Source organism: Panthera tigris, chromosome A3 (genome assembly GCF_018350195.1).
Source record: "Panthera tigris isolate Pti1 chromosome A3, P.tigris_Pti1_mat1.1, whole genome shotgun sequence".
In the NCBI taxonomy this organism is placed as follows: domain Eukaryota; kingdom Metazoa; phylum Chordata; class Mammalia; order Carnivora; family Felidae; genus Panthera; species Panthera tigris.
Window position 1 is genome coordinate 26375550 of NC_056662.1, and position 18031 is coordinate 26393580.

Consider the following 18031-nt stretch of genomic DNA (forward strand, 5'->3'; position numbering starts at 1 on the left):
ATCTACTTTCTTCTAACACAAAGAAACTTTGTATCACTAGCATGAATAGAAAATCAGTATCACTTACTGTACACAGAAGGTAACTATGAAAATAAATATAAGGACACACAACAACGTCACTAAATTCTAGCTAGATACTATGGCTTACCTAAGGGCTGACGGTCTGATCTCTCTTGGTTAGAAAACCAACTTAGCAAGTGTTAAGAAATAGACGGGAACCACACAAACGTTCTCCTTGAGATGGCCAGAACAAAGTTTAAAAGGGAATAACGCTAACAGCCTCATCCTAACCCATGTCATTCAATATAATTTTGGATGCTGTATGGAGTGCGACCTAAAATCTTCTCCTGTTCTACCTGGTTTAACTCTGCAGAATCTAACCCCATCTAGATCCCCCCAAATCAGAATCCCATCGTATTGAGACTTCTGATGATTTGCGTGTATACTCATGTTGGAGAAGCAAATTAATTTCTTATATTAATTATATTAATTATATGTTGGAGAAGCTCGCCCTACATGTGCCACCTCTATAGTAAACAGTTCCCAAAGTTGACGAAGCAGAATCTCCCATAAATCATAGAACTTATTTCAGTAATTGATGAGTTAAATGTTTTTTAAAAATCCCTCTCCAAAAGTCCACAGTTGTCATGATGCACTGTCCAATTCCACAATGATACGCTTGCTCTCATAGTGAGAGCTCGTGCAGTGCACAAACCTGATAATGTATGTACAGTATTTCCAGTCAATGTCACCAGCCAACAGCCTGCTCAGAGAACGGAGGGTTTACATAAGCCCGTGTTCTGGGTCTTATACAGTGGGAATTCTGTATCAAAAAGAAAATGCAGGAGAAGGAGCAAAGAAGGCTGAGAAAAACTATGAAAAGATACTTTATGGTATGGGAATTATATCTCAATAAAGTTGTTGTTTTTTTTAACACTTTTGGAGGATCCCAATAAAATTTTAAGAAGGAAAACATACGGTTCTCCTTTAGAACTCTGAAAATTCTAACCGTCCCCAAACCATCTATTTATTTATTAGAATTGCTCTCTTATGAGGCTGAGAGAGAGAAGCAAAGATGTTCATTAGAGCCCATTATGTCATTGTAAAAGTCTGGAAACAAATGCCCAATGCCAGGGAAAGTTTACTAGTTTATAACTACTAAACATGGAAACATGGTTCTGAAATATGAAATGAACATTTCCAGATGCAACATGAAAGGTAACGCTTTGAGTGTACGTTTATCTAAAAACATATCTGCCAGTAGACAAGAATGCCGAAATTGAGTTAGAATACCATTTTCATAGGCAACTCCTCTCCACCAAATTGTAGTAAAATGTCTGCCTTTCCAACTTTATTTAGACATTGCCTTGTTAAAAATGTGATTTAAGGAGGCTGACTTTGTAATTAAAATTTTTTAATTAAATAATCTAAAGAAATCATCAGAAATGCAGACAAACCTTTACACAAAGATAATCATCAAGATGTTCTCTGTAGCATTATTTATAATATTTAACATTGAAACTAGCCTAAATGATAATAGGGGAAATAGGTAAGAATTGTACATCCACTAGATAAAATATATTTAGGGATATCTTTGCCTTTGGATAGTAAGATGTTACAGTGGCTAGTTTTGGGCAGTAGGACTTAAAGTGACTCTTTAAAAAAAAATTTTTTTTTTAATGTTTACTTATTCTTTGAGACAGAGAGAGAGAGAGAGAGAGAGAACACGAGCAGGGGAGGTGCAGAGGGAGACACAGAATCTGAAGCAGGCTCTAGGCTCTGAGCTGTCAGCACAGAACCTGATGCAGGGCTCGAATTCACGAACCACGAGATCATGACCTGAGCCAAACTCAGACGTTTAACCAACTGAGGCACCCAGACACGCCTAAAGTGAATCTTTCAAAGCATTTTTTTTTTTTTTAGATTTTATTTTTAAGCAATCTCCATGCCCAGCATGGGGCCTTGAACTCATAACCCCGAGATCAAGAGTCCCATGTTCCACCGACTGAGCCGGCCAGGTGCCCCAAAGTGAATCTTAAGTTTGATCTTTTCAGGACTTTCCTCATTTTTCCTCAACAGAAATTCATTATTTTTATAAACAGGAAAAAAAAATGCCATTAAAAAACGCTGCCAACTGAAGAAATAAGGAAGGAAAAACACGATATATTTCTTAGGCTAGAATCTGACTGGTTACTGCAGATCTTGCAAAACCAGTAACTATTTCCACCAAGTACAATCTTCTTGTGGTTATCTTAAGTAACCTGAGCTGATATTTTATCTTACCTGAATGGAATCTTTTGTGATTTACTAGCTAGATTTTTTTTTTTTTTTTTTGCTTAGGTTACTGAAATGTGTTATAAAGTAATGATTACTGCAATCCGCTACACTGCTGGAGACCATTCCATGAGCTTCTAGTTTCCATTGACTTTATTCCCACACAACAGCCCCGAAGCAGGCAGTTCCTGGAACCTCTGCTGAAGGTGATGTGAAGGACCCCAGAGTAGGTAAGAGCATGATAATCTGCTCTAATTCCTTGTTCCCTTGGACCCGCTTCCACTTATACACCATGTTCAAATATGACAAAATGCAAGTGCTGCAAATATCCTGCCAAAAACTGTAAAAATAAAACCACACCCACCATAATGATCGCTGGTGCTCTCTAATGCAAACTCTGATTTAAATAAATCAGCATACTAAAGATAGATCTGCTTGTGTGTGAAGAGCTCAATGCCTGCAGTGTGACAAAGTGAGGAGACACAATGTGTCACCAGGACTAGTTGAGCCTTAAACAGAAACATCCCCAGCTGCAATGCAGATGTGCGAGGCTGATAAGATGAGCTGATGGCAATCAAGGATCTCTGGCGGCCCAGAAATGTGCTTTAAAAGCCCCACCCTGGAAGGCCTGGGTGAAAGCCCAGCATGAAGTCACCAAGAAAGAAAATACCACTCAACTCCATACTCATTCTTCCAGGCGGGGCTGGAAGAGCCTTGGAAAGTTGTTCCAGGTCCTTATTTTGTATATATTGAGACTGAGACTCTGAGACAGAGAGAGAGAGAGAGGCTGCGACTGAGAGCCAGAGAGGTTGAATTACTTGCCTCAGGTCACACAGCAAGTGGCGGAATTGCTACCAGAATCCTTGCCCCACCCCACCTGATCCCACTGCCTTTTCACACCAGAATTTCCTGTGAAATCTAAGACACCAAGAAATCTAAGATTCTACGGGCATACCTTGACCAAGAAATCTTTCTAAGACTTTAAGCTCTGAGATAAGGAGATGTTGAAAGGAAAACAATGAGGCCACAGGGCAGAGAGGGAAAACTGAGGCATCCTTTGCAGCCAGTCAGCGGGTGGTATGGGACTTTGGCTGCCCTCTTCTCGGCACAGATATTATCACCACCATCAAGAAACAGTGTAGGGTCAAATGACTCAGTACAGGCTCGCAGCTCCTACCCACATCAGCTGTTACGGCCTTGAGTGTTGGACTGTTAAGAAGTGTGAGAGGTGCTTATCTTATAAATTGCATATCTGTTTCTTGACTATGGGTCAAGTGACTGACATCCATCTCATTCAGTTAAAATAGCTCAAGGGTTCTTCCCCTGATTTCCTCAAACATTCTTTCAAGTCACTTTCTCAGCAGCATGTAACATTAGTATCACGTACAGAAGAGAACGGCTCTGGACGAGACAGCAGGGAGGGACTGCCCACCTGGAAAACCCAGAGGCAGAAAGAGCAAAGGGTCCGGGGACGTTATGGGAATTTTCTGTGCCTCTGCTTTCCTCTTCTGGAAAGTGGGATTCATAACAGTACCCATGGTCAGGGTTGCTATGAGGACTGCATGAGACAACGTGGGTCAAGTACTTACAACAGTGCTCGGCTCAATGAATGTTAGCTACTCCTGTCACTTTTATTATCGTTATCACAGGCAAGCCCTAGTTTTGCCACTTAGTACCAAATAAGCGCACCTCTCAAGTTTTAACTTGCACAGGAGACACCCAGGGGTCTTGGTAAAATGCAGCCCGGTTTATTAGATCTAGGCCCAGATTCTGCACTTCTAGCAAGCTCCAGGGGACAAGGGTACTTCTGACATGAAAAACACACTCCCTGAGCTGCAAGAATCTCCCTCACCCAGCACCTACCAGGTGCCTAACGTTACTGACAAAAACAACGACCTCTTGGCATCTCAATGCCTCGTCTGTAAACTGGGGATTAGTACATATTCCACATGACCTCCATGGACTGGCATTACTGGATAAGAACACACAGGAAAGAACATTTTAAACAGCAAACAAGGCTATACGAGTAGAGGCGGTGGGATTATGGGTCTTCTATTCACCATGTGGAACTTGCAACATCGTAAGCCTACATTTACCAGTGCAAGTATTAGCCTAGAGGAAAAAAAGGCTCGAATTCTCTTGCTCAGAAGAGATACTCCATTCAAGGATCCTCCAGGAATTCTGGCAGAACACAACAGCTTTTCACAAGGGATTCCCAAATCAAAAGCTCTGAAACTTTAGAAATGTCATTTGAGGGCCAAGGAAAAGAACCACTTTGGCAGGGAAACTGTGGCCGTATGAGGCCCTGACAGTGAGCTTCACTCTCTCCCAGAGCTGGCTAGCCTCCTTCCAGCCTTCATCAGCCAAGATCTCGAGTCAGGACAGCAACACCAACAGCATGAGACAGATGGGCACTGCCCTGGCAAAGCCCACGCCTGCCACTCCACTAGCCGGCAAAGAGCCAGAGTGCAAGAAAAGTAGGGCTTGCGGAAGTCCAAGGTGAGGGCTTCAGGGAGATGCATCCGTCTGCGCTCCTGCACATAATCTGGGATCTCGTCCCCATGAACTGTAAGGTATGATGTTTATACCTCTGCCCCTCCAACAGGTTCGGAGTGAACCACCGCGAATTCTTCCCCACAGGGCACCTTACCAAAAAGTCCTTTCATCATTTTAAAGGCAGATGGCACCACCCAACATCTACCTAATTGCTCAGGCCAAAAACCCAGGAATCATCCTTGATTCCTTCAGCTCTTCTCCCAACCACCATCCTGCTGGTTCTGCCTCCAAAACATATCCCCAGTCCACCCTCTTGGGCCCACCTCCACTGCTACCCCTGCAGCAGGCCTTCATCACTTCTCAACCAGTCTCCTAACTACCCTCCTGGCCGCCATGCTTATTCCCCTTAAAATCCATTGGCCACACAGAGGCCAGAATGATTTTTTAAAAAACCCAAAATCGACTATGGTCATTCCCCTTCCGAAAGACTTCACTGGCCTCCCAAGCTTTTAGAATCAAACCACAAGTGCTTACTCTAGCCTACAAGGCCCTGTAGGATCTGAGGCCTCACCCCTCCCCATCAGACCCCCTCTCCTCTCTCTCTCTCCTTCCACCCCAACTCACCTGCTCCAGCCACTGTTGGAGCAGTTTACGCTTGCTGTTCCTTCTGCCACTTTTCCAAATGGTGGCCTTGGTTTATTTTTCTACTGCTGCCACTGGAATGTCTGCTGCATAAAGCAAGGATCTCATCCATCTCGGAACCATCGTATCTCCAGGCTAGAACAGGGCCTGACACACAGACTGAGGCTGCATAGGGCAGCAGCACTGAACCTGGAGCAGGAAGACCCAATTCCCATGTGAAATGGGCCACTTACTGGTAGCAGGGCTTCTCTTCCCTCAGGTGCCTGGACTGCAAGATGGGGAAATTAAATCTGTAACCTACCTTCCTCACAAGGTTATTCATAAGACCAAATGAGTGAAGGCACGCTTAAGCACTTCTGTAAACCACACGGACAGCATTGTATTATTAAGTGGCACAAGAGAAGGATCTTTCTCAGGGCCCCACACACCAGTGGATTAAACGAAGCTGCTAACCGAGGCACCCAACAGAAGCCTAGGGACAAAAAAGAAGAGATCTGAACAAGCAGCTTTACTCTGCAGTAGGGCTAAACACGAGTCATGAATTCATTTAAAGAAGTCAAATCATTTCAAAAGCTAGTAACCTACAAACTACGTTCTGAGGTCCTTGAAGTATATGGCATCGGGACTGATTTTGTTTTTTTTTTTTTAATTTTTAAAATGTTTATTTTGAGAGAGACTGTATGGGAGTGCAAGCAGGGGAGGGAGAGAGAGAAAGAGAGAGAGAGAGAGAGAGAGAGAATCCCAAGCAAGCTCCATGCTGCCAGCACAGAGCCCAGAGCAGGGCTTGAACTCACAGACTGTGAGATCGTGACCTGAGCTGAAATCAAGAGTTGGATGCTTTACTGACTGAGCCACCCGGACACCCCAGGACTGATTTCCACATCTTCTATTGTGCTTGGCACAGAGGGATTTAGTACACATTTACTCAATTGGGAGTTGACATCCTACCACCGGCTTCCATCTCTCTTTGCAACCCATTCTGGCAGGGAATTGCACGTTCCTGGAGCGACCCTATAATAATACTGACATTAATATTCTACCGTGACAACTACTGTTTCCAGCTTGCAGTGACCTTCTGAAGTTGACAAGCCTGGTAGTATGCACATACTTCAATTTATTCACTCACCAATCATAAACAGGATATAAAGTATATAAATATAATATGTAGTACAGGTGAAGCCCAAATAATGAGAGCTAACATTTATCAAACAGGCCACGCACTTTAACGTATTAGGCTCCAACGAATCCTCACAACAGCCATACATGGTTGATACTTTCATTATCCCCCTTTTACAGGTGGGGGAACTGCAGCACAGAGATGGAAGTAAATTGCTCAGTGGCACGCAGCTTGGAGGTGGCAGAGCTGAGACTTGAACCCAGACAGCCTGATTCCATGCTTTTAAAACCAGTAGCTTGCAAGGAGAGTTGCACAAGAACACTGAAAGGGCCTTCAGATACTATCTAGCCTACTTCTTTCATTTTAAAGAGGAGGGAACTGAAGGACAGAGAAGTCGCCTTTTAAACAGTCCAGCTCTAGGGGCGCCTGGGTGGCTCAGTCAGTTGAGCGTCTGACTTCAGCTCAGGTCATGATCTCATGGTTCATGGGTTTGAGCTCCGCGTTGGGCTCTGTGCTGACAGCTCGGAGCCTGGAGCCTGCTTCGGATTCTGTGTCTCCCTCTCCCTCTCTTTCTCTCTGCACCTCCCCCACTTGCACTCTGTCTCTCTCTCTCTCAAAAATAAATAAACATTAAAAATTTTAAAACAATTCCAGCTTGGGGCGCCTGGGTGGCTCAGTCGGTTAAGCAGCTGACTTCGGCTCAGGTCATGATCTCGTGGTCCATGAGTTCAAGCCCTGCGTCAGGCTCTGTGCTGACAGCTCAGAGCCTGGAGCCTGTTTCAGATTCTGTGTCTCCCTCTCTCTGACCCTCCCCCGTTCATGCCCTGTCTTTCTCTGTCTCAAAAATAAATAAAGGTTAAAAAAATTTAAAAAAAAAAATTCCAGCTCTTTTTTGAGGTCCACACTTTGGATGGTATCTATTTAATTTTTTTAATGTTTATTTATTTGCCGGGGTGGGGGAGGCAGACTGAGAGGGAGAGAGAATCCTAAGGAGGCTCCATGCTGTTAGCACAGAGACTGACGTGGGGCTCGATCTCACAAACAGTGAGATCATGATCTGAGCCACAATCAAGAGTCAGATGCTTCACGGACTAAGTACCCAAGCGTCCCTGGAAGGCATCTATTTAAATGAAGTTTTATGTAAGATCTTATCTCCTCACCACTGGAAGAAAAGCCTCTAACCGTAGAAATCAGAAGAAACAAAAGAATACTCTGTGGCTTTGTAACAGTTATGGTTGAGAAAGCAGAGACATCAGGGTACAGGGGGGAAAATACAGGATTCACCTGGAAATGTGTCCAGCTCCACTACTTAATAGGTGTAAGATTCCCAGGCAAGTCATTCCCTTTTCTGAGCCTCAGTCCCATCCGTGAAATGGGGATAAGGTCACCACCTACCTGGCAAAGCCTCCGTGAAAATTAAATGAGATAATGAACCTGAAAAGTGCTTCTTAATCATACACTTGCAAATAGCTACTAAGCTTTAAGCACGTCCCAAAAGACATAAGATATCTTTTTGCTCTGGACGGGCCAACAGGGTCCAAGTATTTGAAAATGACAGCTAACCTCAGCCATCTACAAGGACTTGACCTCTGGGTTTCCACCCCCAGGGCTACCTGTGCAGGTCCACACCACCTTCCCTGCTCTGCACAGCGTGGAGAAGTAAAACTGGGGGCGGGGGGTGGGGTGGTGTCACCAGGGAAGGAGTACACATACAGGCTGGCGCTCTACACACCTAAATCCCACCAGTCTCAAAGTCACCTCCTGGAAGCCTTGCCCACACCACCCCACATGCCTCCTAATGGCTTGTGGGACACTTACTATGTGCCAAGCTACTTGACAAATACTCTGTTTCACTGGCTTCCCACAGAGGTTCATTAACCCATTTTACAGAAAATGAAGGCTCAGAGATCAACTTGCCCAAGACGAGGCCAAACAATCACCAAATGGAGATGCGGGGTCTCCAACGCAGACACTCCGCATTTAAAACTGGACTCTTGGTGCCCATGTCAGGGGGCCCTAAGAATTCTCCCTCGCCCCATTTAGGGCACTTTCAACGTACCCACCTCATCCTCTTAAGCACTCTGAGCAGCAAGTGTTAGGAGACCCCTGGACAAACACTCGGCTGCAGCCTGAGAGGGAAAGGGACTGGCCCAAGGTCATACAGTGAACCGGGGCAGCGGTCGAGGTTCGGTCCCCAGGCTCTCGCTCCCCTGCCTCTCTCCAGTGCTGGGTCCCTGACCGCGGCCCCAGACGCCCCCGGGTGGCCCCCGGCCCCTGGCGGCCAGGTCTGAGGGTCAGGCCGCGCCTCCGCCCGAAGGAGGAGGGGCGAGGCCGCCCGGACGGCCGGAGGATGCCCGGGAGTCAGGGCAGAGGATGCTCCCGCTCGCCAAGCAGCAGAGCCAGGCGGCGGCGCCGGCGCGGGCCTCCGGGCGGATCGCGGGCGGCGGGCGCGACGGACCTGCCCCGGTGGCGCCCGGGCCCCTCCCGACTCACCTGAGGCGCGAGCCGACAGCGGGCGGCGGCGGCGGCGGCGGCGGCGGCGGCGGGGGCGGCGGCAAGCCCCGGGCTCAGCCATTCCCCGCTGCCCCGGATGGGGAGAGATGGTCGCCGCTCACTTCCTTAGCAACCCGGCTCGGCGACCCACTTCCTTGGCAACCGGTGTCAATTTCAATAACTTTATTGGGACCCGAGCGGCGGACAGGGAAGCCGGCGGGGCGGGGCACAGTACGGGCGCTTAGCAGGTACTTCACGCGCCTCTGTCCTTTCATCCACGGAAGAGGTGTGGGACGTGGCCTGACCCCACCTGCCGGCCTCTCGTGCCTCAGTTTCCCCAAATGTAAGATGGAACTCACTGCCTCGGGCTCACCATGCGATTTCAGCCGCCGCTTGACCTTTCCTAAAGCGCTTTCACATCCATTATCTGGCTTGGGTCCCCAAACCGCTACTGAGACTGCTCCCACTTAGGGTCACGCACTCAAGCCAAAAAAAAAACCTTAGGAATCATTCATTTCTCTCCCCTCGCCTTCACGCCCTCACATGCGCTCAGTCACCGTATCTCTTAGTCTACCTCTCAAATATTTCTCCTGTCTCTCCACCTTTTTCCATCTTCAGTACCGCCGCACCATGCCAGGCGGGTCTCCCCGCCCCTCTAGATTGCCTGAAACGTCTGCTTTTACTCCTGTCCAGCCCTGCTCTGCCAAGCCATTTTTCCCCAAGGCTGCCAGAGTGATCACTTCAAAAGGTAAAACAGGGGCTCCTGGCTGGCTCAGTAGGTAAAACATGCAACTCTTGGTACCTGGGCAGTGAGTTCAAGACCCACGTTGGGCATGGAGCCTATAAATAAATAAACAAATAAATAGTAAACTAAATCATGTCATGTTCCTGGCTTAACATTCTTTGATGGAATTCTCACTGGTCCCAGAATCAAATCCAAAATCCCTACAAAACTGCTAAAAGTCTGTTCCAGCCACATTGGTTTAGAAGGCCAGATTCCAGCACCCCTCACAGTGCTCCCCCCACACACAGTAAGAATCCATGTGCCATCCCCACTAAACAGAAGCTCCATGAGAGCAGAGTCTCTATTTGCCACTACAGCTGCCATGCCTAAAATCCTGTCTGGTCTATAGTAGGTGCTCAGTAAATATGTGTTGAGTGCTGCATGAATGCTCTGAGATGCTCTTCCTCATCCCACACCCTATTTTTGCCTACGGTAGCAGGTATTGCTACTTGCCCCCCAGAACTTTTTTCCTTGCTCCTGAACACACAACTAGACTACATTTCTCAGCCTTCCTTGCAGGTAAGACCAATTTCCGGCCAATTGAATATGATGTGTACATTCTCAGGCGTGACCCATAAAAACCTCCCATACACTGTTCACACTGTCTCTGCTTTAAAGTGAAGGACTCCACTCTACACCTGGAACAAGTATAGGGTTGTATGTTAACTAACTGGAATTAGAGTAAAAGCTTAGGGGCACCTGGGTGGCTCAGTTGGTTAAGCCTCCAGCGTGGGCTCGGGTCATGACCTTGCACTTCGTGGATTCTAGCCCCGGGTTGGGCTCTGGTCTGACAGCTCACAGAGCCTGGAGCCTGCTTCAGATTCTGTGTCTCCCTCTCTCTCTGTTCCTCCCCTGCTTGCTCTCTCTCTCTCTCTCTCTCTCTCTCTCTCTCTCTCTCTCAAAAATAAATAAACATTTTAAAAAATAAAAATAAATAAAAGCTTAAAAAAAAAGTGAAGGACTCCAAGGCTTAGGAGATGAGTGAGCTGCAAAATGGAAGGAACTCCTTAAAAACCACTGGGGCGCCTGGGAGTCTCAGTCACTTAAACGTCCAACTCTTGATTTGAGCTCTGGTTGTGACCTCATGGATTTGAGTTTGAGCCAGGATCGGCTCCCTGCTGACACTGCGGAGCCTGCTTGGGATTCTCTTTCTCTCCCTCTCTGTCTGTGATTCCCCTGCTCGAACTCTTTCTAAATAAATAAATAAATTAATTAATTAATTAATTAAAAAAAAAAAAAAGGCAGCTGGCCAGGAAGCCAGCCAACCTCCATCACTTAAGGTGGACAAGAAAATAAATGTTTGTTGGATTCAGTGATTGAGATGTGGAGGCTTTTGTCACCGTAGTTAGCTGGTCCCAACTAAGATACCTAACTCTGAATCACCCTCTGGGTCCCAGTTTACTTCTCTCCTGTTTACCTAGCCTACTATCCTACCCACCGTTATTCAATACAGTAAAGTCAGTAAATCATGTTTACCCTATAAGGACTACAAATGCTATTTTCTACTGAATCAAATCATGTGTTTGTGTTTCACTGTGTTTATGTTTCATTTCTTCTATATCTTTTGTATTTTCTGAGGTTAAAATTGCCTTGATTTTTTTTCTTTTTCATTAATATTCTTTATAGCTATTGTTATTTCCTAATAGGGTCAATAAATCAGGTAAATGCTTAGAATTGAATTTTCCAGATGCTTAAATACAACAAAAAGTCCATGAGTTTTGTTTTGTTTTGTTTTCTCCTGAAGACCTCAGCTCCAATCTAGACTGGTGCTCTCCAAACCTAATGCAGAACTGTCATACTTGGACCTTCCTACGTCTTTCTCCTAGATTGGACTCCCTGTTCCCTGGACCCAGTGTCTTCTGGTTCATGGATTTACTCCCTCATTTCTGTGTAGCACATCTTTCAGTATGGAAGGGTACATAGAAACAAATATGTTTATCCCTTGTATACCTAAATATGTCTTTATGCTATTCTCACACTTGATTAATAGTTTAGCAGAGTATAGAAATCTAGGTTGACAAGTATTTTCTCTTGGAATTTTTAAGGCATTACATGACTATCTTTTGGTATCTACATTTAAGACCCCTGACACTGTTCTGAATCCTGTTCCTTTGTCTATGACTAATTCTTTTTTTAATCTTTGGAAGCTTTTAAGCTGTTCTCTTTATCTCTAACATTATAATATTTGATAACTCCCCTCAGTGAGTGATTTTCCTCATTGTTGTGTTAGCTGGGTCCTTTCCATCTGGAGACTTGTATCTCTTTGTTCTGGGAAATTTTCTTGTATTATTTCTTTGATAATTTTCTCCTCCCTATTTTTTCCTTTTTTTTCTTTCTGGAAATTTTCTTAGAAGTTGAACCTCATAGACTGAGCCCTTAATTTTTTCTCATTGTTTTTCTCTTATTTTCCCTCTTTTGGGCTTTTGTCTTGTTCTGTTTTGTTCTACTCTCTGGGGGATTTCCTCAACTTTAGCATTCATCCTTTCTATGGAAGGATTCTGGACTTCTCTTTCAGTCATCAATACTTCCTTCTGCAAACTCTAGGTTATAACTCCCTCCCTGTTAAGTTGGTTACTACTTGCCCTTCTGTCTCTGTCTGCAAAAAGTTTGCTGAAGTTTCTGGAGCATTAATATCTCCCTCCTGTACCATTAGCATTGTGAGCTGATGATTTCTTTTATTCCTTATTATCGGATGAGTGGGGTTCATATAAGTATCATCAATCCATCATATTTAACTGGGTGTCCTTTTTGCTTTATAATTTTCAAAAACAAACAGGTGGATAAAAGGGTATGAACAGACATTTCCAAAAAAAAAAAGGAATAGAAAACATGGTTTTAAACATATGAAAAGATGCTTCTGCTCACTCATATTGAAGAAAATGAAATTTTCAACAACCATAAGATTTTGTTTTCACTTAATCAGAAAGAAAAAATACCTTTGATAAAACAGTGTTGATGCGAGTCTGGTCTTGATTCTGTCCTTAGCAAGCTGTAAAGTGCTATGTGGAAGAACAGGATTAGTAGTAGTAATAACAGTACTAAAGTGTAGGGTGACCAACTCATCCTGGTTTACACAGGACCTTCTTTGTTTTCACACCAAAAGTCTCATGTCCCAAGAAAGCCCCCAATCTGGGCAAACTGGGGTGCCTGGTGAGCCTGGTGTGGCAGGACAATATTTTTGATATATTACTAGTATGTTCCCTTTCTTTTTCACAGTGAGACCCCTTTTCCATCCAACCTGGACTATGGGGCATTTAATGTTCAGGGAAGAATTATTTCAGCAGAAAAATAGAGATAGGACTTTCTGAGTCCCCAGATTCCTGGAGATGGGACTCAGAATGAAAGAAGTATTGACAAGTCAGAGCAGGGTTTCCAACCTCCTGATTCCAGAAATTTGCTAAGTTTGAGGGAAGAAATGGCAAGAATGCAACAAGGGGAATGAGCCCAATGGGGTAGGGACAAAGGGTCCTGTTATAGAAAGATCATGTGGACCAGAGCAGAGACACTTCCCTGCCTGCTGGAGCAAATTCCAGCCTAGAAATGATCTGGTCTAATTCCAGTGAGTTGTACTGTTCATCATAAGCAAAGGAAACCAACTCTGACTGATAGCAGCAGAAATGGGATTTATTAAAAGGGTAATGGGAAAAAAATCACCAGGAATTTTCTCAAAGTGGCCAGGAATGCGGGAGGCCAAGTCATGTGGGAGTATGTACTACTTGGCCAGGCTGGTGAAGACACTGGGTGCCTAGCTATTACCATGGACATCTGGCCATGGACACTGTCTCAATACCACTCTCACCCACCCTCCCCAAGTCCCGGCTTCTTGGTCACCCACGTTCTGATTGGTCCAGCTTTGATCACATGTTTCCATCTCTTACCTGTAGTAGAAGCTGTAAAGGTAAACATCTGAACTTTGGGGCTTCTATGACAGCAGGAAGCTCTGCCTTTATTTACAAAGTGAGAATTCCCAAACTCTGGAAAGAGTTCTATTGGTAGGCAGGAGAAACATATCTCATTATGATCAGACATCCCCTTGCCAAGGAGCTCCATCAGTCCTCCCCTTCATCATTATGGAGTAAGGACACCTCTCCCCAGGAGCAAGGATGTCACCCAGTGACCATCCAAGCCAGAACTAAGCCCACTGTGCCATGAAATTTTTCTCAGTCCTCATCTGTCTTGTCCTGTGGGGACATCTCATTTTAATGGTTGGAGACATCCCAATGTGCTGTGACAGAGGAGAGTACTGGATACCTAGGGATTTGGGGGCAGGAGGAGAATGAAGAAAGGGATCTGCTGGTACCTAGCATGGATGGGACTGAATGGATCCAGTTTGCAGTCTCCTTCCAAAGCAGGAGAAAGGTAAAACACAGCATGAACACTCATAGACAGTTTTATGGTGACCTCATCCAGGGAAAATAACTTCTGATGGACTCCCCACAGGGTTGACAAATGACAGGTGGCTTGGATCTTCTTGTGAGGGGAAAATCACCAAATTTGCTTTCTTCTCTTTGATATTCTAGAGTAGTACTGTCCAAAAGATCTTTCCACAGCGATGGAAATTTTCTGTATCTGCAGTGTCTAATGTGGTAGCCACCGACAACATGTGGCTATTGACAGTTGACATGTAGCTAGTGCTCCTGAGGAACTGAATTTTATTTACTCAATTTGAATTAATTTAAGTTTATATGGACAGTGCAGCTCTGGGCTATGAAAAATCACAAGCCTAGATTGTGGGGTCCAGATGGTCTTAGGTTTGAATCCCAGCTCCACGTCTCACCAGATAGCTGAATGACCCAGTGCAAGTCACATTAACTCTCTGGGACTCAGTTTCCTCATCTGCAAAATGGGGCTATTAATGTTACTGGGCAGATTTGTTGTAAAGATTATTGAGGTATGGTGTGGGACAATGACTGGCACTTAGGTGCTCTGTAAATGGTGGAGCTCTTTCTTTTCTTTATTGGGTGAGGGCTATAGTGTCCTCCAGGGAAACAATAATTGCAAATGTCAATTTGTCAATGGTTTTTTTTTTCTTTTTTTCCCTTTAATTTTAATTTTTTTTTTTTATAATTTACATCCAAGTTACATCCAAGGCATATAGTGCCACAATGATTTCAGGAGTAGATTCCTTAGTGCCCCTTACCCATTTAGCCCATCCCCCCTCCCACAACCTCTCCAGCAACCCTCAGTTTGTTCTCTATATTTAAGAGTCTCTTATGTTTTGTCCCCCTCCCTGTTTTTATATTATTTTTGTTTCCCTTCCCTTATGTTCATCTGTTTTGTCTCTTAAAGTCCTCATATGAGTGAAGTCAATGATTTTTATATTGCATTTTGAGAGTAGCTAAAAGAGAGGATCTTGAAAGTTCTCATTACAAGAAAAAAAATCTTGTAACTAGGCGGGGTGACTAGATGTTAACTGGATTTATTGTGATGACCATTTTGCTACATATACAAATATCAAATCATTACATTGTACACTGGAAACTAATATAGTGTCAATTATACCTCAATTTTCAAAAAAAGACTGTAAAGGGAGTGATTTATTAGCATGCAAGGAGATGGCATCCCAGGGCCCCTTTCAGGAAGAAATAAGATGGCAGGCTTGGACCAAGGCCAAGCATCTGAGACACCCTGGATGGTTCTCACTTGGCTGAGTGCCTGGGTTCAGTTTGGATGAAGGCCTGCAACCTGAGGGAGGCTCTATCAGCTGAGAATCAAGCTAATGCCTTCTAAATTCCCATCTTTGATGTTTTATGAAGAAAGCCAGATGGAGTTGGCTGCTAGTTGCTTCTTCCTCAGGCCCTTAACTGGCTGTATGACCTTGGGCAAGTGAGTTCACCTTTCTGGACCTCATTTCCCCATTTGCCTCCTGGAGGGCTGCTGTGAGAATGGGTGGGAAACTGCTCTCCCAGCTGTAAGGCACCTTAAATCATGGGGGGGGGGGGGGGAGGGGGGGGAACAGGGGCACCTGGGTGGCTCAGTCAGTTAAACATCAGACTTTAGTCAGGTCATGATCTCCCTCTCTCTCTGCCCCTCCCTCGCTCACGCTCTGTCTCTATCTCTCAAAAATAATAAATAAACATTAAAAAAAAAGAAAAAACCATAATTAAAATCTCAGAGCCCTAAGGAGGTCATAGATGTCTGGTGACAGAACTAGGACCTGAATTAAAGTCCCAGGATTGGGTTTTGTCATAGTTATTTGTATCATCTCTGCATAGCAACACACAACACACTATTAAAAAACATACTAGGAGTGCCTGGGTGGCTCAGTCAGTTAAGTGCCCGACTTCGGCTCAGGTCATGATCTCGCAGTTTGTGAGTTCAAGTTCTGCATCGGGCTCTGTGCTGACAGCTCGGAGCCTGGAGCCTGCTTCAGATTCTGTGTCTCTTGTCTCTCCCTGCCCCTCCCCCACTCACACTCTGTCTCTGTCTCTCTCTCTCAAAAATAAATAAACATTAAAAAAATTAATGTTGATATAATATCAACGTTCATATTTCACATTAGCAGATTTTTAAAAGCATAATACTCAATGTTGGCAAGGACAGAGAGAGGATTACTTTTATCCCCTGCTGATGGGATGAAATTGGCAAATTGTAAGGAAAATTAACACGATGACTAAGAACCATCTGAGTCAGCCCATTCCACTTCCAGGAAATCAATTATTATTATTATTATTATTATTATTCTCCTTCTCCTTCTTCTTTTTTACATTTCTTTATTTTTGAGAGACAGAGGCAGCATAAGCAGGGGAGAGGCAGAGAGGGAGACACAGAATCCAAAGCCAGCTCCAGGCTCTGAGCTGTCAGCACAGAGCCCGACGCAGGGCTCGAACCCAAGAATCGTGAGATCAGGACCTGAGCCGAAGTCAGGCACTTAATCAACTGAGCCACCCAGGCGCCCCTCCAAGGAATCAATTCTGAGAAAATAATGAGAGATGCTCCTAAAGATTTAGACACTAACATGTTCATCCCAGCTTAATTTGCAATAGGGAAATATTGTGTCCAATATTAGGAGAATGGTCAGATAAACTAAGATTTGTCAGTTAGAAGGAACATTAGGTTGCCACTGAAAATGATGTTTTTGAAGTACATCTACTGATAAGGGGAAATGTTCATGAAAATAGAATTAGGGGAGAGATAGGGTATTTATATCCATTAGGAAAACTTTCTCTCTTTTTTTTAAAGTACAATTTATTTACTTTGAGAGAGAGCATGCATGGGAGGGGCAGAGAGAGAATCCCAAGCAGGTTTCACACCGCTAGAGTGGAGCTCAATGCAGGGCTTGAACTCATGAACCGTGAGATCATGACCTGAGCCCAAACCTAGAATCAGATGCTCAACAGACTGAGCCACCCAGGCGCCCCTCATTAGGAAAACTTTCAATGTTCCATGGTGGTCACTGAGAAACAGTCTGTTACACAATCAACAGAATGAAAAGGCAACCTACAGAAAATATTTGCAAATCGTATCCAGTATATATAAAGAACTCCTATGATTCAACAAAAAACCAACTTGATTAAAAACTGGGCAAAGGAGGAGCACCTCAGTGGCTCAGTCAGTCAAGTGTTCAACTCCAGCTCAGGTCATGATCTTGCAGTCCAGTCTGTGAGTTCGAGCCCCGCATTGGGCTCTGTGCTGACAGCTTGGGGCCTAGAGCCTGCTTCAGATTCTGCGTCTCCCTCTCTCTCTGCCCCTCCCCCATTCACGCTCTGTCTGTCTGTCTCTCTCTCTCACAAAAATAAATAAATATGAAAGAAAAAAAACTGGGCAAAGGACTTGAATAGACATTTCTCTAAGGCAACTCTTCCTGCCCATGGGTCCTGTCCCCATGCTTTAATAAAATCACATTTTTGCACCAAAAATGTCTTCAAGAATTCTTTCTTGGCTGTCATCTCTGAACCCCATGAACCCCACCCTCCCTCCAAAAACTCATCATGATTACTGGCACTCTGAAAGAATGCCAGAAATGTAAGGGAACATTCTGGATCAACTCCTCACTTACAGAAGAGGAATGGCCAGAGTCTCAGGGACAACTGAGTGGTGGAGAACAAACCAGAGCTGGGGGGTTCCTGGACCTCAATCTGAGTTCTCCCTCCCCTCACTCCTCTGACTTCCCTCCTGCTCATCTGCTGAAGGTACAACTCCAACCAATGTTTAAAAATTCAGGAGGAACTGGGGCGCCTTGGGAGCTCAGTCAGTTAAGCATCCAACTTTGGCTCAGGTCATGA

General features: G+C 44.7%; 1 protein-coding gene across 6 annotated transcripts in view; it reads right to left on the reverse strand.

Annotated features, from left to right (window-relative positions):
* KIF3B (kinesin family member 3B) overlaps positions 1–9126 on the reverse strand; it is a 48683-nt gene extending 39557 nt beyond the window's left edge. For 5 of the 6 annotated variants that reach the window (XR_006215524.1, XR_006215523.1, XM_042980660.1 and 2 more), the window contains exon 1: positions 9023–9126. The gene's annotated coding sequence lies outside the window, so the exon portion shown is untranslated. Of the gene's footprint in view, positions 1–7813; positions 7835–9022 lie in introns of those variants that run through there. The other variant, XM_042980659.1, reaches the window with a different exon arrangement.
* Positions 9127–18031: the final 8905 nt, after the last annotated feature.